Here is a 23,798-nt window from a genome sequence, read left to right as displayed (position 1 = left end):
AACGCCCACTTTCTGGTCAAGGATCCCTTGTTTAATTTAGTTGTTGGGTCTCCTTGTTCTCCAATCTGTAAACAGTTCCCTAGTCTTTCACGGTCTTGCATGACCTTGCCTCTTTTGATGAGTGCTGATTAGCTATTTTGTAGAAAGTCTCTTAATCTAGGTTGGTCGGATGTTTTTCTCTTGTGCCAATCGAGGTTATGTGCTTTTGGCAAGAATACCCCAGAAGCGACGTTGTGTCCTTCTCAGTGTACCATACCAGGGGGTTCATGATGTTGATTCGTCTTCTTACAGGTCATGTTAACCTTGAGCACTTGTTTAAGGTGGTGTCAGCCAGGTTTCTCCATGGTAAAGTTACTCTTTTTCTCTCCATAATTCATAAGTACCTTTGGGGAGATACTCTGAGACTGTGTAAATATCCTTTATCTCCTCTAATTTCTGAGCGCTGAGTTTAGACCCATCCATGGATCTTGCCTGCAGCAATTATTACTGTGATGTGAGTCTAAAGGGGATTTTGTATTTCATGAGGGTCTCTGTTTTCTCCACTTCATAGAGGGTAACACAGTGGCTCAGATCTATAATGTAAGCTGTCGAAGGTCCCAATGCTCCTATCGCAGGGTCAGAACTGAGGTGCCAAAACTCCGCTTCTGACACTCTTTATTCTCCTCATTGAGGAATGAACCACGTTCTGTCCCATGACACCCCTTATAGTCATTCGATCTTCCATGTGTGGACTCCTCCCCCAGCACACCGTTGATATCTGGCAGGAAACGGGTCTCCTATCTGATTCCTCCAGTCTGCTCAGGGCAGAGTCTAGAGTTCGGCAAGTACTCGTGGACTGAGTGGTCCCAGAAGATTGAAGAGGTCATGTGTAAAAAGAGGAGGAGGTAGAACCAAAAATGCTTGGCTTCTTTCCTTTTTCCCAGCCTGAAAGGTGCTGTGGCTGCACACACACACACACACACACACACACACACACACACACACACACACACCCAGGTCTGTGAACAAGGGGATAATGGTGGGAAGGGTCTCCCTGAGGGGCAGGGGCTCAGAAGAGCAGACACCTTCAGGGGGCATAAGCCTCAGGCAAACTGGTGGGAAGAGGCGGGAGAAAGTTTGAGAGAAAAGGCAGAGGGAGAAGAAGGGCCCATCTTATCAGGTCCATCATTTTACAGCTGAAATGGCCAATGCTGTGCTCTAGGGTCTCACTGGTTATCATCAGACCATCAAGTGCAAAGTTATTCAGGAAAGTTTACTGAACTCACTGGTAGGAAGTGCCTCCCCTAATTATTAGCATCTCTGTGCCTCCAAGTTCACATTTTTCCATAATACCACAAATATTTCCTGATCGCCTTCTGTGTGGCACCACTGTGCTAGCCGCTGGGAATAAAACTGTGAGCAAAACCAGGCTCCCCTGGCACAATGGGAGGGGTTGGTTTTGTCTGACTTGTCTTTTCCGGGCTGTGGGTGGAATAACTAAGCTAGAAGAGGAAACCAGAAGGACAAACATAGTAAATGATGTCTTGTACAGGCCAGAGAGGGTCAGGGACTTGTTCAAGTTCACACAGAGCTGCAACTGAGATCTTGCAATGCCAGTATCAGGGTTTTCCCTGTACCAACATGTTCCCCGTTGATCTTTGCTCACTTTTTGATGCAGGGGCAGAAGGTAGAAGTCCTCGAAGCCCCAGTGGCAGCAGAAGGTCAGGGGGACTGCAGCACGGTGTGGGAGTTTATGATGATGTGCCTGCACATAGGGTTTTGGCCAGGTAGCTGGACACATGGGAGGACCAGGGCTGAATGGAAGAGAGGATTGTTCATAAAGAAACTACTGGGTAAAAATACTGAGAAACAGTCTTTCAGGCTTTAGTTTCCAACTCGTAGTTTCTCTGCTCCTATAGGAACCGTCAACCCACTGATCTGGCTACAAGGCCAAATGTCCAGGTCTTCACAGTGAAAGTGTGGGTCAAAACCAGTGGTATTGAATGTGGTGATGAGCACTGGACTAGGAGTGGTCTCGGGGTCTCTCCCTAGCTCAGCCAGAGCATCTGTCAGACTCCAGTCTACTCACTAGATGCAAAAGGAGGGCTGGCTCACAGGTTTTCAGTCTGAAACACCCAGAGAACTTATGACACAGCAGATCCCAGGTCCACCCCAGAGATGGGGTAACAGGGTCCTGGAAGCAGACTCAGGGACATGCCTTGTAACAAGTTCCTCCAAGTGACTCGGATATTCTCTGTCCTGGGCTACCATTCAACCGACAGTGCACTTGGTCACCTCTGTGTTCCCTGATAGCATTTCCCTGAAAAAGCAAGGTTCCTCGGGCCAAGTAGAGAGGAGGCCACATTCTCCTTACCTGTCAGTGTAGGATAAGCCAGCAGAAGAGGCTGGGCTGTCCCCACCGATCAGGCAGGGGTAGCCAGCAGGACACCGGCCTACAGGAAACCAGCACCACCAGGACCAGCAGTCAAGTGTGGCAGAGCTGCAAGGACAGAACCTCCAGATGAGGGCACACTCTGATGTCTCTCCAGGTGTCAGAGGTCATGTTCAACCCCATCTCCCCTTCCCAGGCCTGGCCACTGTAAATCCCAACCGGGCCAAAGCTCGAAGCAGAGTTCAGGGCCCGAGTCCTGAACATACTTTGTGTTTTCCTAAACTCCAAGAGATCAACAAGTTGAGGAGACTTACCAGGAGTCCAAGGGACTAGCCAGAGACCCTAAGACCCCGTTCCTGTATGGGAAATCACATACTTACAGATGGATAGTTGTGAATCTCACTCTGCTCTCAAACCTCCATTTTTCAAGGGTTTCTTCCTCTACAGAGCTGTCCCTACACCCCCTGCCATAATTACCTTTTTCTTCTACAGCTGGGCTAGTCATTTTAGTGCCCATCTGTGACACCAGCTGGAAGTAGGAACTTCCATTTTTTTGGAAGAAAAATGGGACTTCCCATTTTTTTCCCCAGAGAGTCTTAGCAGGTGTTTAGCAAATTGAAAATAGAATTGAGGGGCCCCTGGGTGGCTCAGTCAGTTGAGCACCCAACTCTTGATTTCAGCTCAGGTCATGATCCTAGGATCAAGCCCACACATTGGGCTCTGCACGGAGTGTGGAGTCTGCTTCAGATTCTCTCTCTTCCTCTTTCCCTCTGCCCCACTCACAAAGAAAAGAAGAAAAGAATTGAATGAGGCAACTTAGTCTTCCAGTTCAAACATTATAGAAATTATTGTGTGATTTGTTATTTTTTTTTTATTTTTTTTTTAACGTTTACTTATTTTTGAGACAGAGAGAGACAGAGAATGAACAGGGGAGGGGCAGAGAGAGAGGGAGACACAGAATCCGAAACAGGCTCCAGGCTCTGAGCGGTCAGCACAGAGCCCGATGCAGGGCTCGAACTCACGGACCGTGAGATCATGACCTGAGTCGAAGTCGGACGCTTAACCGACCAAGCCACCCAGGCGCCCCGATTATTTTAGATAAATCATTAATGTTAAAGATTGCCAGAATTTATTAAGATAACCATTTTGCAAATAATGTGCTACATTTTCTAGCAATAGTAAACTATTCACAAACTGATTTGGGGGGAAATCTAAAAGCTGAAAAGATGAACTACACAAAACAGTAATGGTGAGTTACGGTACTTAGCATCTAATTTTTTTGACCTTCAAACTGAGTGAATGGTATTCTACCTTATAAAACAAAAGAGGACGGAACTATTATTTTGGTAAGTGGGAAAGGGATTTCTCTCAGAAAGACACACAGAGTCACACGATTGCACGCACGGCTTGGAATTATGTCGGAGGAATGACCTAAGAATAAGGGAGTTCCCTTAGACTTAAGGACTCCTCTTTCTCACAAAAAACAGAGACCATTAAGAGCCTTGATGTAGGAGTGCTGGTGGAAGGCCAAACCTATTCACATCTGGATGCGAGATGGTGGTGCCTGGCAGCGAGGGAGGTTTGGGGACACAGAATTCTGCAGGCTAATGATAGTTCCGCGAGTCAGTGAGACTGGGGAGGGGTATCTGCAGCCCATACCAAAAGGGCTTTATCTCAGAGAAAGCACTATTTATGGAAATAAGGACTGAAGGGTGCATTTTTTTCAGGAAACCATACTAGTTCCTGGGTCCACCTGACAGAGCAACTTCTGAAGAAAGTGGAAAATGAAAGAAGATGCGAACGTGGTCTATTATTCAGGAGTGAGGCTCAGGCCAGATAACTGGCTTCCAGGAGAAGAGATGCAAAGGCAAAATCTCTAATTAAAAACAGGGGGGGGGGGGCCTGAGGGGTAACCAAAGGCCCTGGCATATTTATGACGAAAATGCAGGAACAGTGTGGCAGAAAGAAACCTAGAAGCTCAGTGACTGAGACAAAGACCCACAGCCGCACCAAGTGGGCACTCAGCCCTTGATTGGCTCGCCCCAACTACTAAATTGCAGCAAAGGGAAGAAGGACTAGCCTACTTCAAGGAGCCTCAGTTTTGTCATCTATAAGACGTATACGACAACCTTTCTACCCATTGGCGTATTCTGAGAGTTAAATCAGATCACAGTAGAGCTAGTAAATGCTTTTCCTGCGACCACAGCAAACAGAATTCTGGTTTGGCTACATAATAGGTAATTGTTTGCATTCTAGTATGAAAAATAGGACTGACCATTATAACTGAATAGGACATGAACCCCATCTCCCGCCATGTTTGTGATTTTTTGGTTTTGTGATTTGTCTTTATCGCTTTACTTATTTAAGGAGAACCATTTCATCAGGGCTTGAGAAAATTCTAGCACTCAAAAATGTTTATGACAAGACGACATTTTAAAAATAATATTACAATGGCATTTGGGCTGACTGTGAACATTCTCTTCTCCCTCTGGTTAGAAGCTTATGCAGACCACATGAAAATTCAGTTTAGCAGTACAGTTTGCTTTGTAAGTTTGTTAGTGTATAAGGCAGTTTTGGCATTGTTTGTGGAAATGAAGTGTTAGCGCTGGTTGATTGCTTACAGAAGTCTCTTGTTGTGACAGACTGAAAAATGAACTAGATGAGAATGTTTATGTTCCACAGACGGACTCGGTCAAGAGAATTGGTCAGGAAGCAGAAACACGGGCATTGCATGAATGCCACGTGTCTATGACCCAAGGACAATTTTCAGTAGAAGGCCTCTAAATTCTGAATAACTCGCCTTCAACCAGTGCTGACAATAAGGAAGTTCCAAACAGCCCCTTAAGCCCAAACTGATAGAGATTTCAGTGACATACAATAAGGGCCTGAGGGGGCATGCCAAGGCCCTGCCTCTCCACAGGTGTAGATGTCCTCAACAGCCCCCAACTCCCCACACACAGATACGCTATTATTCACAAAAACAACCCACTGGCTCCCAGTAATACCTGTGGCATTCTCCCTACTGTCACATCTGATTGAAATCTCTCCTGTGAGGGAAGCAATTCTCCAACTAGCTTACACTTTCAATCAGAAATTCTACAAGCAGGGAAACCACATGGCCTGAAAGCTACACCCCTAGATAGCCATCTGAGAGAAGTGGAGTTGTACAAAGTTGTACGTGAATATTCATGGCAGCTTTATTCACAACAGGTTGTACACTGTCCTTAAAAACTGAGGTTACATTTACTTTCCAAAGCAGAATTTAGTTTCTCCTCAACCTGTCTGCAGGATTCCATAATGGAAGTGTCTGAAGGTGCCTCTTGAGAGGGACTCTCTGAGTCAGCTATCACATTCACAGATATCCGGGAATCCTAAAAGCACCATCCCGGGCCCGAGTTTGCTGCAGACATAGGCATGTTTGTTGACCAGCAGTTGAAAAACCTGTCCAAAAGGCCCAACTTATCTTGGGTTTTCTGCTGTAAACATCTTCTGGCCTCAGTAGCCAAATCCTAGTGTTCATCATCTGGAACCTGTGTTAGGTTGCTGAGGGCCACAGGGCTGGCTTAGCAGCATCACACACATCACCTCTTGATCTTTATGATGTATCGAGCCAGTAGGTTATGTTATGCCCATTTTGCAGACGAGGAAGCCAATCCCCCCAGAGGTAAAAGTAACTTAGCCACAGCTGCATAGCTGGTCAATCTTGGGCTGGGATTGACCCCAGGTGGTCTGTTTCCTGCAATAACCGAAGTTGCCCCCTCACAGGTGGAATGAACCCCTGGAGATGGATGATCTCTGAGCTGCACCAAAGCGTGAGGGTCTTATCCCATGAGGGCATACACTGCTGCACACTGCTCCATCAGCTTGGCCCAGCTATACTTCCCATCATGCATTGTGTGCTCACCAGGCCTCCATACACAGAAATTCCATCTCCTATCAGCTGGCCTGGATACCCTCCTGGGATGTCCAGACGAAGAGATGGGGTTTTAAAAGCCTTGAGTTCTAACCTTAGCCTTTTACAAGTACTAACTGATTCCTCCAATAGCCCTGTGCAGGAAGTTCTTGTTAGCATCCCCATTTAACAGGCAAGAAGACAGAGACGTAAAGGGGTGAAGACCTTCCTCATCATCTCACAGCTAATAAGCAGCAAAGTCAGATCTTTCCCTGACACCAGATCTGGGCTCTGATCTGTCTTCTCAGAGGTTAGAGAAATAAGCCACAGGGGGAAATGCTGGTGCAAGAAATGAAGGTCTTAGCTCCCTAGCGGCGGCAAAGCAGTGATCAGCCAGAGGTTGCTGGGGGGGCAAGCCCTCAGGTAAGGCCACAAATAAGCAGGGGAGAAGCCAATAAGATTAAGGCCTTAATCATAAGCTTGGCTCAGAGCCTACTAGCAAAAGCTTAGGGCAGCCTCCTACTGTGCCCCAAGGCTAAGAAGTTCCCACTGAGCTAGTTCAGCCCATCCACGCAGCCGCAGACACCTAGCTCATTAAAACCACAGTGAGACACCACTTCCACAAGGATGGCTAGAACAGAAGAGACAGGCGATAAAAGAGGGCAGCTCTTCCACTTGGAACCATGGGGACTTCGGAACCAGACAAACTGGCCGGGAATGTAATGTGCTCGATGAGAAACTCATTCCAAATCTCACAGCCTGAGGCCGCCGTTGCTCTCTGAGCTCTCAGGTCACAAAGAAACTGAGGCCCCTGACCCTTCCGCCTTTGTTCCTCGGGCCCTACCACACCCAGGCCCACACCCTCCCTCCCCCAGCCTTCAGGCAGGGGCGCTCCTCCTCCAGGCCCAGGTGAGGAGGGAGCCCCTTCCGTCCTCGCCCTCCGGCCGGCGCTCGTGGCTGCCACACCCGAAGGCCGTTCTCCGCCTTCTCTCGGGTTAGAAGCCAGGCGGGCCACCGACAGGCGTGCTAGGGTGAGAAGCAGAAAAGATACCCATGGCTGTGCGGCCCAGGCGGTGACGCAGCAACGCGAACTAAAGGTGGCTGGGAGAAACGCCGGGGAGCGGGGAGCCCCACCTTCCGGCGGCGGCAGCGCCGCGAAGTTTGCGCGGGGGATGCTGACCCCTGCTGGCCGCATGCGAGGACGCAGCGGGGCTGCCGCCCTAACCGTGACCTGGGAGGGGCTGAGCTCTCGGAGGGGCCCGCAGCCCCGCGACCCCGCCTGGAGGGGAGGTGGGGAAGAGGCAGGGACGGGGAGGACCTGGGCATCGGAAGCCCTGAGTTCTCATTCTGTCTCCAGCGCCAGCCGGTAACAGTGCTGGCTGCCTCAGCCCCTCTCAGCTCTTAAATGCTGTCAACTCTTCAAAAGTTCTAGGAGGAGATGAGCAAGAAGAAAAAAGGAAGTCTGTCGTAGAGATAGCTCTAATATCCCTCCAGGGCCTACCTGTGCTTCTAAAGGCTCGCCTGCTCAGGTCTTCCTCAGCAGCCACCAACTCCAAGGCATGAGCCATGAGGCAGTGATGGTTACTGGCTGTAGTCGCTGAGTCCCGGCCCCTGAAGATATCCAGGTCCTAATCCTTGGAACCTGTGAATGTTACTTTAAATGGCAAGAGGGATTTTGCAAGTGTGATTAAATTAAGGGGGTTGAGATGGGGAGGTAATCCCGGATTATTCAGGTGAGTCTTAAATGTAATCACAAGCGTCCTTACAAGAGGGAAGGAGAGGGAGATTTTACTACAGAAGAGAAAGAAAACGGTATTACAAAGAAAGGGGGGGGGTGTGGAAGGAGGAAATTTAAGAGGCTACCCTGCTTACTTTGAAGATGGGTAAGGGGCCAGAGGCCAAAGAATGCAGCTCTAAAAACTGGAAAGGCAAGAACATGGATTCTCCCCTGGAGGCTCTGTTGATACCTTGATTTTGACCCAGTGAAACTGATTTCAGATTTCTGATTTCCAGAACGGCGAGAGAATAAACGTGTGTTGTTTTAAACCATCAGGTTTGTAGTAATTGGTTACAGCAGCCATCAGAAACTAATATATGACCTCCTACTCTCAACTCTTGTGTTGGGCACTTGAGATAAAGCAGTTAAAAAACAAGATCCCTGCTCCACCCACCACCACCAACCCCCAACCAGGGAAGTTTATAATCTTCGTCCCTTGGGATTTTAAGAAGCAACAGCCAAAGAGACATTTCAACACAGAAATAGTGAATGACCAGTAAGCACATGAAAGATGCTCTATCAATAGCATTAGGGAGGGCAGGCATCATTAAAACCACAATGAGATATCACTTCACACCCACTAGAATGGCTATAATAGAAGAGATAGACAATAACAAGCTTTGGTAAGGATGTGGAAAAACTGGAATCCTCATACATCTCTGGTTGGATGGAGAAATGGTTCAACCACTTTGGAAAATAGTTTGGCAATTTCTTTTAAAGTTAGACAAAAATTGTGTGACCTAGCAATTTCACTACCAGGAATCTATCCAAGATAAGTGAACATCTATGTCCAAAGACAGGCACACAAATGTTCACAGCTGCGTTATTCATAGTAGCCAAAAAAATAACTCAAGTGTTCAGCAGCAGTGAACGAAAATGTGATAAACACAATGAAATATCATTCAGCAATAAAAAGGCAGATTACTGACATGATACAATATGGGTGAACCTCAAAAACATTATACTAAGTGAAAGCAGACACAAAAGACCGCATATTATATGATTCCATTTATATGAAATCTCAAGATTAGTGGTTGCTGAGACTGAAGTTGGAAAGACAGAATGGCTACAAATATGCAGAAGGGATCTTTCTGGGGTGATGACGGTGTTGTAAAACTGGATTGCGGCTGCACAGCTCAGCTAAAAATAGGTGGATTTTAGGGTGTGTAAATTACGCCTCAGTAAAACTTATTTAAAAAGAAGGTGTAGCCCAAGCACATAGCTGATGAGGGCTCAAATCTCTTAGGAGTATTTGCATTCTAAAAGGGGCCTGGGTAGCTCAGTTGGTTAAGCTCAGGATCTCACGCTTTGTGAATTTGAGCCCCACCTCGGGATCTCTGCTGTCAGCACAGAGCCTGCTTTGGATCCTCTGTCTCCCCCTCTCTCTGCCCCTCCTCCCTCCTCAAAAATATATAAACATTTAAAGCCAAGAAATAAAAGGGGTTCATAAAAGAAAAAGATTTCAAAAATCTCGAGTATGATGGAAGGCCAGGTGACAGCCTCCAGCACTTCTTCAAGTCATCCTGGTAAGCTGTGTCCTGCTGCCCACAGAGTTGTATTTCTTTTAATATATAAAAGGTTCCCTTTTTTTATTTAGGGTCAAACTGTAGGGCTCTGATACCAACCTGGCACATGTAGTAGCCAAAATAGATGAAGAACAGAAGACAGAATCTCTCCATAAGTACAATTTTATAATCCAATAAAATGCAACCAAGTATGAAGGAAAAAGAATCAAGAGTTCTCACCCACTACTTTTAGGGGAGTTTCTTTCCCCATACAAAGGGAGAAAAGTCCTGAGGTTGAGTTTTCTAAACTATGTTAACAGTTCTCTAATCTGTCCACTGATAAACTCATTCAACTTTGGAGGTTGGTACCATGTGCTTCCTGCTGCCCTGGACACTTCCTGTGGACCACACTCATCACCTGAAGTGTCTGGGTCACCGGAAGACTACCTCAGTCCATTGCTGGAATTATAGGCTGAGTCTTGAGGCAAGATACACCCCCTCCTCTGCCCCCCAGCAAATAGGCCTTCTGCCCAGGGAGAGTCAGGAACCACAACACAGTTGGAATCAGAGAACAGAAGTGACAGAATCAGAACCAAGGTACTTCTTCCTAAGTTCATGAGTGTGTGATTTGATGGCACAGTGAAGTTTGTACCTCCAAAGGACAAGGTCTTCTACCCCCACCCTTTCTAGAGGCAGCAGCCACCCTCAGAACCTGATTGCTCTACCCACAGCTGCAGTTCCCTGTTCTGAGGAACATTCTTGCCTGGAGCACCATGTGGAACCTTGGCATGGGGCTTAGGCTGGTAGGGGTTGAAGGGAAGGTGTTTGCAGAGGTCCATCAGGTCAAAGGCAGGTGCTATAGGCAGGCATTCCTGTGGTGCCACATTCTGACCCAGAGAATTTTCCTTCTTGATGTAGGTTCTAGTCACAAGCCACATGAGGCCAATAGTCAACATGAGCGCGACTGAAAGGAACCAGCAACTCCAACCAGCAGGTCCAGGTCAACTCCTGAAATACAAAGAAACATTTTTTTTTTAAAGAGAACTAAATGATAGGCTTATATTCCATTACCTAATGGGCTCTCAAAAGTGCCTTCAGAGATTTATACTTTTATCCCCTGTCCCTAGCATATTGCCTGATACATTAGTAGGTACTTATTTTTTGAGAGAATAAACAAATGAATTGTTAATATTTTATCAAAGCCAAAGCTAGACTTGGAACAAAATGAATCAGGTAATGTAAGGACCTTTCACCAACTTTTGCTACATAGCTCCCTCAAGAACCCTATTCATACACAGAGTTAACTTTGAAAAATGTCCCACATCCTCTTGTGATATGGAATCTAAATTGCCTAAGAGCTAATGACTAAAAGTCTTCCATGTTAGGCATATCAGAAATTTATTTTGTCTATTTTCTCTAAGTAGGCTTCTTGCCCAGTGTGGAGCCCAAACAGGGCTTGAACTCACGACCCTGAGATCAAGACCTGAGCTGAAATCAAGAGTTGGACACTTAACCAACTGAATCACCCAGTCACCCCTAATTTTGTCTATTTTTAAAAAGACAGAAATCATTAAAGAGACCAGAGAAGAACAAGAGCCAGCTGTATTCCAAAATGTATTCTATCATCATGTAACTTACTATAGATCCAAAGAACTAGAACTAGTTTGCATACCATCTAGAAACTATCGTTAGAGCAAAATCCACAGATGTCAGATTTCCGAAACTTCAAGATGGCTGCCTCACAGAACTTATTTCAACTTAACTCTTGTCACTGCCTACAGTGGACTGAATGCTTATATCCTTTCCAGATTAATACACCAAAATCCCAACCCCCAAGGTGATGTTATTAGGAGGTGGAATTGGGAGGTGATTAGATCATGAGGGTTGAGCGTTTGTACATGGGATTAGTATCCTTATAAAAGAGGCCCAAGAGACACCCTCGCCCATTTCCTCTGTGTGAAGACACAGCAAGAATATGGCTATCTAAGAACTATGAAGCAGGTTCTCATCAGATGCTGAATCTGCTAGAGCCTTGATCTTGGCCTTCTAGCTTTCAGAACAATTTCTATTGTTTATACATCACCCAGGCTATTCTGTAATAGCAGAGTAAATAAAAACATTGCCTTATCTGGATACTTGGAGGGTGCGGGAAGAGAAAAAACATGAAAAAACTACAAATTGTCAGTCACAAGTAGATTCCTAGCCATAAGAAATTCATACTGAGTCTGTATTTTGTGACATATTCAATCTTCCTTTGAAATATGACAACTAAGAAACACACACACACACACACACACACACACACACACACACAAAACCAAAGAACTATGCAAATAGCATTGCAAGTTCACCCACCTGCCCTTGGGGTCTAATGGCATCTTTGCTGAAATGTCAACATCTAATATGCAAAGAGCTAGACAAAACCTTTGATGTCTAGTTGAATCCTTTGTTTCTCAGGGATATTTGAGAACCAAAGACCAAGGTCCCCCAGCAAGTTAGCAAGTTGAGAAATAGAAATCGTGCCTATTGACCTGCCTGTGGCAGCACCAGGAAGTTTATATTATTTCAGAGGTCCCAAACGAATTACCATCACCAGCAATAACTCCTTAAAAAGGCTAAGGGCATCCACTAGTTCATTACCAATTGCTTTATGCCACACCTGTTCAGAAGAAGCTCACTCAATCCTGTGCAAGTTCCTGCCCAATTTCATCTTTGGTAAGAAAATGTCTAAAAGGCTGAGTCTTGAAGCAACACACACCCCCTCTGCCGCCCCCAACAAATAGGCCCTCTCCCCAGGGCATGACAGATGGAGCTCTGGTGAAATAACCAGATGTTCAAGTTAAATTCTACACACAACTCCTTTGATCGGAGTTAGGAATGGAATCCTTATGGAAGTATTCCAAAGCTAAAGCCTGCAAAAGAAAAATCAGCACAATGAAGATCCTCCCAGTAAGTGCTTTTATACCACGTTCCAAGCTCTAGAACAGTTTCTGGACTTTGTATCCTTCAGAGAATGTTTGCTTTGGTGTTTGTGGCCAGAGGCATCAGAATGAGAGCTCAGCCCTGACCTGAGGATGCTACAGGTCTCACAAGTGATCCCGACAGCTTATAAGCATACACACAAGAGGGCATCTGGGCAACCAGTGCCTTTGTGAGGAGTGTGCACACACAGCGTGCCAGGCTGCATGGGGTATGGTCTTCATACTCCTTTTGGAAGTGACATTAGTAAGAGCCAGATCTGTTCACACATTCTGCTCCATCATCACAGAGCTCCAGGCCAATTTCGCACTCATTCGCATCTAAAAATAGAAGAATAGACTACTCTGGTTAGTCTCACTATCTGGTCCCTTCTGCTGTACTATCCTCCAGACTATTTCAAAGACTCATCTTCTGCCTTTTTCCCACTCTTGTTGGTCTAAGCCACAAGCCTGCCTCAGGGCCTCAGCATCATCTATCTGGAGGCCTCTTCACCCTGCTGGCTAGCTGCACAGCTCTCTCCCACATGCCTTCTCAACAGGGTTTTCCCTTACCACCTTGAAAGAACATTTCTCAATAGAACAGATCAACTTATCAACTAACATACTCTGCAATTTTCTTGCTTGTCTCCTAGCTAGACTGTAAAGTCCATCGGGAAGGAATTAGTCTTTTAGGCTCACTGTTGAACTCCAAGTACTCAGGACAATGCCTGATCCATAGTAGGAGTGAAATAAAATATGACATAATTAGATGAACTAATACAGTCAACCCTTCCTTAGGCCGGAAGGCAAGCATAACTCTCCCATGGTGATGACTGAGAAGGGGCAGCTCTCCATGGGAAATGACATGGACTAGCACTGGGGGACTTTTCCTATTTACTCAATCCAGGCTGAATCTTGCCTAATCTTCCAAGCATAGTAAATACTGACTGCCACCAGCAGCCAAGAGACCCATCAACAGCTTCAAGAAAGGGGAATGTTTTCTCCACCTCATGGGTTCTTAGTGCATCCTCGATGAGGGTCCTTAGCTGATAAGACAGAGAATCAGGCACACTCACTGCTTGAGATCTTAATTAAGCGTTACCAGAAACTATATGTGATATTCATGGCATCTTTTCTAGGAATGTTTTAGAAGAGAAGAATAGAGGGGCCCCTGGATGGCTCAACTGGCTAAGCATCCAACTCTTGGTTTCAGCCCAGGTCATGATCTCACAGTTCATGAGTTCAAGGCCCACATTGGGGGCAGTGCAGAGCCATCTTGGGATTCTCTCCCCCTCTCCCTCTCTGCCCACCGCTCTCAAAATAAATAAATAAACTTTAAAAGAAATAGAAGGGAAGAATAGAAAACACAATCTAGATACCTCTTGGTAGAGAAATGTTAGTTTTTGAAGAGACTAAGATTAGACCATAAAATTATGAAACTATATCGTAGACTGTTGAATTCATTAACTTAGTTTGTTATCCAAACTCTAGTCCTTTCCATCAGGTAACAAGTCTTTGTTCTTGTCTGTATAAACATCTCTCTCTCCCATGAAAATTTAGCCTGAAGAGGTGGTTTTTAATTACATTCCCTGGGATGTTAATGGCTCTAGTTTATTGTATTTTACCAGGTTGTTCTCCCATTTACAACAAGGCAAGGGAAAGTTGTGTCAAAGTCTTATCTAGCACTCTAGTTTTAACACTTGATAGAATTTCCCCCATTTCGGGTACTTGGACTATATGTAAATTAATTAGGCTCCCCCGCCCCCGCCCCAGATGGAATAACTACATATCAACACATCTCGAATAAACAACCAAACCTCCTGAACATACTTTTCATTCCAGTCAGCCTGCCCTCCTCATTTGGGGATGAATAGTAGTCCTTTTCTCCAAAGATCTGTAAACAAAAGCAGAGATTGTATGAGACCACCATATTACAGCTGGTCAAGACTCAACACATTCCTACCAACTGATTACGGAGGCTGCCTTCAGCCCCAGAACACAAGGGAGTGTTGTACCCAAAAAATCTGGTGCACCGCAGCCCTAGGTAGATAGCTGTGGCTTATTTCTAATGGAGTGTCTTTTTCTGAGTAAACTTTAAGAACAGGAGTTAAAGGCAACTAATCTGAGAAAAGAACTGCTAAGTGATAATTGTCATTAAAGTCAAGTCTTCCAGGGCGCCTGGGTGGCTCAGTTGGTTAAGCGTCCGACTTTGGCTCAGGTCATGACCTCGTAGTTCATGAGTTTGAGCCCTGCATCAGGCTCTGTGCTGACACTTTGGAGCCTGCTTCGTATTCTGTGTCTCCCTCTCTCACTACCCACACCCCCCTTTCAAAAATAAATAAACATTAAAACATTAAAAATAAATAAATAAATAAAGTCAAGTCTTCCTGAGATAAGGAAAGAAACTTATTATCTTGTGCTCCCATTTTTTGACTATCTTTTGCATCTGCTACAGATCTCCTCCTTTTTAGTTACGAAAGAAAAGGGAAAACCCACAATACTACACATTTCACACTTCAGTGTGTGCACTTCATTTCTCATATGGAGTTACGTTGTATGCACACAGGTTTGCAGATTTTCAGAGATTTGTATTGCTATTGTCTTTTAGTGGCTGTAAAGGAGTCAAGTAGAGGGTGCCATAATTTATTTGATCTTGCTCATCACTCATATTTCTAACTTTCATTGTGATAATCTTGTGATAAATATAATGATGTATGAGTTTTCCAAGTTCCATCTTTCTGGGATTTCCAGAAGTGGGATATGTGGGCCTGAGAACCATTTGTTCTCTTGATATATATCTGTTACCCTGTCTTCCAGAAGGGGCATGATCATTTATAGCCCTCTGAGCAATGTCTCATAACCACTAACACTTGCGAGATTGTATTACATGCCAGGCACTGTTTTAAACTCTTCATATTAACTCATTTAATCTTCATAACAATCTTATGAAGTAAGTACTATTATTCTCATTTTATAGAAGAGGAAACTGGGGCACAGAAATTATGCCAGATCTTTTTACAGGAAGAAAATTAGTTAGAGGAAGAATCATATTATCAACTGAAGGTGAACAAAGCAGAGTTACCACAATCTCTGAGGTCTATTAACAGCCTAAGGCTGTATCCAGCCTTAGGAGACAAAGAGTGTGAGATGGGTACTCCTTCGTACCATCTCAGTACCTATGGTCCTTCCCCCAAACAGCTCAGCAACCAGTTGAGAGATCCGGCAATAACACAGATACAGTAGTAGTATCCCAGTCAATTTAGGTCTTAGTAAGTTAGAAACTTTTAGAACTGGAAACTTTGTTAAACTCACATGCGGACTTTATAGAGCTAAGAAAACAGATTTGGAATGGGGACTTTGTCCAAAACTCTATTAGGGATGCAGCTGGAACTAGAGCATAATCACCTAAACCCCGGTCTGACATCCCTCTTTCATGTGTCCCCTGATCCCAGCCAGAAAGCAGTCAGGGTATGGAGCACAGCTTCCCACCTGGGGGAGGGAGAGGAGGGTGGTGGGCCTGGGAAAGGAAGATGGAGTGGGGAGAGGGAGAAAGAGAAAATGAGAACGTGCAGGGGTGGGGATCCCCACCAGAGACTGCTGACCTTGTCACTAGAACAGGAAGGGTCTGTGGGCACACAGGTACTTAGTCTGGGCCTCATCTCCCCTCCTGCTTAATTTCTCTCACCACAGATTTTAACACTTTGGAAGGGTCCCCACTCAAAGACTCTTTGAGGAGCTCTGACTTAACCATCACTTTGACTAAGACGTCTGCCAGAGAGAGGAAACAAGAAACCCCTATCAACAAAGCGTACCAATAATGCTTTAGTCTCATGAGCCTCATTGGGACTTTTACCCCCGCCCTGCACCCCACCACCTGACCAGAAGCATGCTCTTGTTTGCATTTATGTTTGCGTTTACACTAGACTTGGGAATGGATTCTGAGACAATGGCCCCAGGGTCATGCTGCTATTCAGTTTAAACCTGATAAATACAAAAACTTAGACCCAATACACTAAAAAAATATTGAGTTTGAGTATTTGGAAAGTTGAGGGGGGGTGGTGGCACATAGCTTGAAATCTGGATCAGAAAGGCTGATTTCTGATCAATTTCCTGATGGGACTAGTGAAAACAATTCTTTGTGAATATTCCCAAACATACAGCCTCTCTCCTGCTATCGGCTTACAAGACGGCTTTGGAGGATTCAGGTCTGTAAACATGATTCGTGCATTTAGAATATATCTAATACTCTTCAATTTTGAAACCTCACCTCTCGGATTATGTTGAAATGCTAGAACAGAGCCATTTCCAGAAAGGGAGAATAGTATCATTATATCTTCATGAGTCACGAGAGAAAGTAAAAGGGAAATTAGTTTGGCCTTCCTATTTATATGAATCAAATTCCTATAGTGTTTCAAACTTAGTGCAGACATTGATAATGGTTTAAATAACAGATGAAACATAGACAACTCATATTCTGTGCCAGGGTACTAAACATTCAATATGCTCTGTATAATTAAGTCAGTTAATCCTCACGACCCTATGAGGTGCTATCATTTCCATTTTACAGAGTATAAAACAGAGAGGTTAAATGACTTACCCAAGGTTGCACAGCTAGCAGGCTCCAGAGCCAGAATGTAAACCCAAGCTGTCTGGTTCCAGATGCTGCACTTAAGCCAAAGCACCTTGTGAGATTATACGTGTGCTTGACTTTCTTCTCAGCCTCGGTTACTTTACATATAAAATGGAGAGCCTATCACCCAATGTCAAGATTCTTGAGGGATTAGCAGCAGAACAGTATGAACATTTTATATAGTGGAGTCTCACTTGGAATTCACTCTTTCTCCCATGATTAAGACTTATTCTTTATTTCTGAGAAAAACTGAGTCAGAGAAACAATCATGACAGATTGGAAGAGACCCAAGAACCTGCCTACTACAACCACCCTTCTTCCCTTGTCTGGAAGGTCAAACTCCCTTCTCTGCTTTCTTTGGTCACTTATAGCAATGAGAATGCTGCTCACAGTGCAGTCTAATCCATTTCAGAATAGGGAGGTAACTTTTTCAACAGTAAAAAACAAACAAACAAACAAAACTTCCAACAGCTTTTCAAATACAACAGCTGCCAAGTTATCCCTTTCAATAATTTTCAAGACTCTCCTCTCCCCTTGATAACACTTCCTGGGTTCCAGCTTGACAAAGCTTGTCAGAGTTACTTTCAAAGTATGACATTCAGGCAGGGTATAAGTACAGCAAAATAAAGGAGGATTATCACCTCCCTTGATCCACATCTTCTACTTCTATTAATATGACCTAAGTTTGTGTTCTCCAAACAGTGCTAAAATAGCCATGCCTGTGATACCATATCTCAACTCCTAATCCCAATTACTTTCCACCCTCTAATGTTGCCTCTTGATACTAACTGACCAAAAAGAGGCTTTTGAGAAAATAAACACAGCAATAGCTCTCTAGGCCAAAGCAGAACATGGCCATGAAACCAAACTGTTATGGCCCTCAAGCCCAATAAATGATTGAAACAATCACAAGTCAGAGTCTCAAAGGTTTGAACTGTTCCGAAGTCCAATTCAGTCAACTTCTGTTGCTAACTTTGAGGCTGATCTCTTTCCAACTCTTCCCACCTTCAGACTGTATAAGATTGTACTCCTACCCCTCTTGTGTTTGGGCATGCTTGAGCATCACTTCTGGACCACAGCACTTAATGGTCTATGCAAGGCAGACCCCCCCCACCCCAGAACTCTTCCTTTTTAGTGAGGCAACCAACAGCCATCAGGCTGGGTACCTGAGGGCCTACGATAAGCAGAGGTCACCTCACCTGCCCAATATGACAGACTATAGCCTCAGTGAGAAATATATCTTCCTTTATTTTTAAGCCACTGAGATGAGATGGTGGTGGTATTTGTTACCGCAGTATAACTTAGTGTGTTCTGACTGATACAACTCCATTATTAAATTATTAAAAGGAATGGAGTCTCCCCCCAACATTTCCTAGATCCTTCTTATACCACCTAGTATCTCAGAAGAGCTGACACCACCAAATACTTTTCCTTCTTTTTTTCTCATTGGTCTTAATAGCTTTCTTGGAAGTGAAAATGCTTAGGATTATAGAAGCCCAAGTGTTAACTGATAAGCCAGAAGGAAAACCTCATCCTAAGGTCTTAGACAACAGCTCATTCCAGCAGCTGTAGCAACAACATAGGCTATTACCACCCTCTGTGAGTCACTGCCCTCCAGCCTGAGAGATGAAGGGGCCACCTGACCCATGAGCCCAGAGCAGGGAAGGGTAGTTGAAGAACAAAGGGAGAAAGATATTGTCAAGAACAAACTAAAATTCTATCTGGCCCTGCCATTAAGTTAAAGCTGTCTCTAGAAATAGCTCTCTACTGGGTGAAACTAGTTCATGGCAAGGAGAGCCGACCGGGAAAATGAGAAATTCCATAAACAGCCTCCCAGCAGAAACACCTCTAGCCACAGATGTGCAGTCACTGTTCTCATACAGGGCATGATGGGAAACAAATAGTGCCAACTTATTTAAAAAGTTACCAAATGTGGGGTGCCTGGGTGGCTACGTCAGTTGAGCGTCTGACTTCAGCTCAGGTCATGATCTCATTGTTTGTGAGTTCTAGCCCCGCATTGAGCTCTGTGCTTACAGCTCAGACCCTGAAGTCTGCTTTGGATTCTGTGTCTCCTGCTCTCTCTGGCCCTCCCCCACTTGCACTCTGTCTCTCAAAAATAAAGAAACATTAAAAAAAAAATTTAAGTTACTAAATTGCTATAATTTTGCTTTCTGCTCTGCAGAGTCCCCAGAATGCCCAAGTCACAGGACTGTGTGGGGTTTGCCTTCCTTTCCATGAATTACATAGTCACTTCAGGGGAGAGACCCTCCTCTATCCCCCCACACTTGGGGAGTCTAGAGTATTCAGCACTTACATGGAGTACAATCAGCTTCCTGGGCTCCCCTCTGACCCCTGAAATGTCCCAATTTCAAACCATGGGATTTGAGGGAAAGAAGTTGAAGTTCAACGTGATAGGATTCTAAAACCTAATATTTTGGCAGGATGGGGTAGGGAGTTGTCAAAAGATGGAAAAAAAAAAAAAAAACCCAAAAGCCTGTACCTATTTTCCAGGAAGATATTTGGGAGGGAATAACTGGTACTCATGAACTAATTGGATCTCCCTGATGGAAATACGCAAAGCATCCAGAACTGAGAAAATGCCTCTAGAGCATTTTTAAAAGACTTTTCCCCTCACTCAAAGACCTTCTCCACCAGGATTCCACAAAGTCTCATCATAAGCTCTTACTCAGTTGGATTTATCATTGTATTTCCTGAAGTTCCTAAGAAGATACTCCAAGGAGAGGGAACATTCATCCAACTGTTACAAGCTATGAGCCAAGAATGTTCTGGGCCCTAGCAATAGATACACTAGTGAACACATCAGGTGACCTGTCCTCGTGACACTCACATTCCAGCGAGGCACACAGTAAACAAGAAAACTGCTGATAGCAATGAGTGCTCTGAAAGAATTAAACAGGGTGATGTGACATTAACTGTTGGTGGCATCTGAGCTGAGACCTAGAGGGACAAAAAGGAGTCAGACAGGTGAAGGGCTACGGCCACTAACAGAAGTCAGGAGGTTTGGCTCAGTGCGGGACGCAGCACAGGTACGTTTTCAGGAAGGGAAGGGAAGGCAAGCAAAACCTCGGACCTAGTCCTCTCAGGCATGCCTCCTGCAAAGCAGCACTTCAAACCACCTGATGTGAGGTTTTCGACCTTGAGTAGCCCTTTCACGATCATGCGCAACAGGATGGCAGTCCCCTGTGGCCAGTCCTTCCCACTTGCTGCTGTCCACAAGCAAGACTGTGAATGAGAAGGCATCAATGATTGAATTCTTCACCACTCAGCTGGGGAAGGAAGCACTGGGGGTTTGTGCCTTGTGTCCTGGGCTTGTGTTGGGACAAGGGTGTGGTCCCCAAAAGGACTGCTGGCGCGTTACCTGCGGCCCCACGGAGCAGGCCGTGGAGCCGGGTGACAGCCTGGTACTTGGTACCACCAGCTAGAGGGGCTGGTCCTGTTCAGTTTGATGTCCAATCCCGACTTCCTCAGCACTTCTCCTCTCCAGGGGCTCCTCTTGGAGAGATCTGCTTCCCCAGAGGTTAGGTGAGGAGTCCAGGCTGTCTCCCATGGTTAACCTGTACAATTTCTAAGCCATTTCTCTAGCGTTCTCTTCAAGGGCAGCTGCAGACCCTAACACTGTATCCTCCATACTTGGGAGGAACGGAGAGGACTTTGAGGGCCATTCTGAAGGAGCTGACAGCCGACAATTCACCAAACCATCTGACATAGGTTTACTCTACAATTTGGGGTTCCAGAAAGCAGTAGTGAGCAGGACTTCTGTTAGACCCCTTTCTCCATCCAATGCCTTGTTTAGCTGTAGCCTTGGGGCTATTAAGGTTTCATCTATGAGCAAAAGATCTTCCCCATCAGGTAGAAGGGGAAAGGGGGACAGATGTCCTCTAGCCCCAGGGCTTCCTCATCCGTCATCCTAGCAGGCCCCTCTGCCCTTCTGCTGCTCAGCCCCATGTTGGTGACACTTGTGTCTGAGATGGTTTCTAGCTGCCACTTTGGGGTCAGGACAGAGTGAGGTTGTAGGGAGTAGGAAGAATGAAGAAGGAACCAGGCTGTGGAAGACCCAGCTAACGAGTCACAGAGAAGAGCACTATAAACGCAACCTTATTCGGACAGTGGGCTTATGCTTTAGGGACAAAGCTACTCACTTTTCAGAAGGCTCTCAGCTGGCGTGTCACCACCTCCAGAAACTTCTCACCTACTTCCGCCAAACTCCTCCCTTCTCTGGTTGACCGCAGCGCCCTGTGAGGCCTTGCAACGGATAGTAGTCACACGGTATTTGTCATGTTGCTTTTGGGCATCACTGGGTTGTCTCTAACACCCTCCTGTGAAAACCTGACAGTAGAAACTGGCTGCCTCCCAGTGGCTGCTGCCCAACAGCACACTCAAATGCCTGCTGGGTGGAGTGTGGCTGTGCAGTGTTCGCGGCCTCTGCTCCAGAACAGAGAGGCAGAGATCTCAGGGGCTGATTGTGCACTCATTTCCCACCCTGACTCACACCTGGGAAGGTGATGAGGGAAGCAGACTACCCAATCCAAGGTTTATCAGCAAGTAAGGCAATGGTAACACCTGGAATACATGGCAAGGTCTCTAAGAGGCTCCTCATGGGCCTTCCACCATCCTGACGCAGGGTAGCATGTGAGTCTTTGCTGACTTCATCTACCATTTGCCTCTTCCTCACCTCTGCCCCTGTCATATTTCCCTGGAGCCTCTCACCATGGCCTCAGTTCTCAGAGACTTGCACTACTAATCCTGGCACCAAGTAGCTTTGAGAGAATAGGCACGGCCCAACATCTAGGCTGTGTGAGAGCCCATCTCTCACCCTTGTCACACCCTTGTCCCAACACAAGGGACTCTGTGAAGCGGGTCTAGGCACTCCAGAAAGGAATCCCCAGACACCTATATAGTGCTGAAGCAGAGCACCCTGAAGAAAGCTGGCTACAGCCTGATCTCCTCACAGACACTGGGAGTTTTATTCAACTCTGCAGAAGTTAGAACAGCCAAGTTTAAGCAGACATAGCAGGAAAAGTGAGAGAATACGTGCCTCTGGCACTCTGGCTAACCAGGAGCTCTGAAGGACTGCCCCACTTACAGAACCAGACCCTGAGTAGTGCGGACACAAAATTTCTCATTTGGAAGGAGGGGGGCTCTATGCAACCCTGCCCTGCCTTACTCTCCAAAGAAAACCAGGAAGGGGTTAGAACAGCGAGCACTTACTAGAGACATGTTGTCCTGAAGGGGGTTATGGACACTCCTGGCACGCTGGGACTCCTGCTATGAGGAGAGCCCTGGAGGGGCTGGTATGCTTCCAGGTTGGTACATACCAGCCTACAAACAAAAGTGCATCTTCTTTGAAAGAAGGCCTGCCTGCTTAGGCCTAGAGCAGGAGTCCACAAACTGTAGCCCTAGGACAAATACAGTTGCTACCTGTTCTTGTACATAAAGTTTTACTTTAGAGGCGCCTGGGTGGCTCAGTCGGTTAAGCATCTGACTTCGGCTGCTGGCAGCTGGAGCCTGCTTCAGATTCTGTATCTCCCTTTCTCTCCCCCCACCCCACTCTCACTCTCTCTCTCTCTCTCTCAAAAATAAACATTAAAAAAAATTTTTTTTAAGTTTTACTTGAATACATTAAGCCCATTCATTTATATGAATGTTGGAAGTATTCTACAACTTGTCCTGCCCTATGCAGTAGCCACTAGGGACTAATCACTACATGCTTGCCCCACTTCATCTCAGACCAGAAGCAGAAGGGCAAGCCCAGGTTATGAACATTCCCTAGGAGGGCTCAGAACCATGGCTGGAACAAGATGCCACACAACCTGCTGCTGTGTGCCCCTACTACCTGGGGATGATGTCCAACCTCAGGAACTGTCAGCTCACTAAGTATTCCTCGGGGGTATCTAAGGAATCCCAGGACAGGACTTCATTCTGGGTCAGCTGGAGACAGAAGGAAAGGACAGTAGAAAGTTCACTGTCTACCTCCATGGCTTCTAAATCCAATCTTGCCAGAAATACACCAAGAGCAGTCTTCTCTTTTGTCCCTTCTCCTAGGGCCAACACAACAGATGTCAAAGGCAGAGTGCGTACCAGAAGCCAAGCAGTTGAGGGTCAGCCCCCTCATGCAGCCACCAGATGGCCATGCAGGTGAGGACGGTGGTCCTCAGCACTGGCCATGCCTTAGAATCATCTGGGAAACATGTAAACATCCAAATGCCCAGTCCCCACCCCAAACTAAGTCAGGATCTCTGGGCATGGGACCCAGGCCTTGGGACTTTTAAAGCTCCCCAGGTAATTCTTATGTTTAGCCAAAGTTGAGAAAAGCTTCTGTATTCTTTCCTAACTTCAGCCCCTTAGAAAGGTCAGTGTAGACATGGTAGAGTTATCCATCTTACCTGAATCATTCATTTGGATGATGGTCCTAGTGCTTGGCTGTCCCAGGTTGCTCATCTCTGAGATACAATCCCATACGGGGTAAGAATACTTATCACGATACCTCTAAGACCTAACTGGAAGATTTTACCTCTGCATTGAATGGTGTTGTCAGCTTTGAGTTTCTAAGAAGGCCAAGAACCATGCCCCCAACCCTGACCCTTATGACAGAGTTTGGTTGGAAGCAACACTGTGTTGGAAGCTGGTGGAAGTTCCTTGGGGGAC

At 45.7% G+C, this 23,798-nt stretch overlaps 1 long non-coding RNA gene across 1 annotated transcript; it reads right to left on the bottom strand.

The window, feature by feature from the left end:
* Positions 1-9,602: 9,602 nt before the first annotated feature.
* Positions 9,603-21,447, bottom strand: LOC116737982. Its single transcript, XR_004343404.1, has 3 exons — positions 21,293-21,447; positions 14,333-14,396; positions 9,603-10,553 (listed from the first exon to the last, which is right to left on the bottom strand). It is a non-coding gene; the product is annotated as an uncharacterized LOC116737982 (long non-coding RNA).
* Between the last annotated feature and the right edge of the window lie 2,351 nt (positions 21,448-23,798).

The sequence above is a fragment of the Lynx canadensis genome, chromosome A3, assembly GCF_007474595.2.
Source record: "Lynx canadensis isolate LIC74 chromosome A3, mLynCan4.pri.v2, whole genome shotgun sequence".
Taxonomy (NCBI): Eukaryota; Metazoa; Chordata; class Mammalia; order Carnivora; family Felidae; genus Lynx; species Lynx canadensis.
This window is presented reverse-complemented; position numbering and strand designations above follow the sequence as displayed.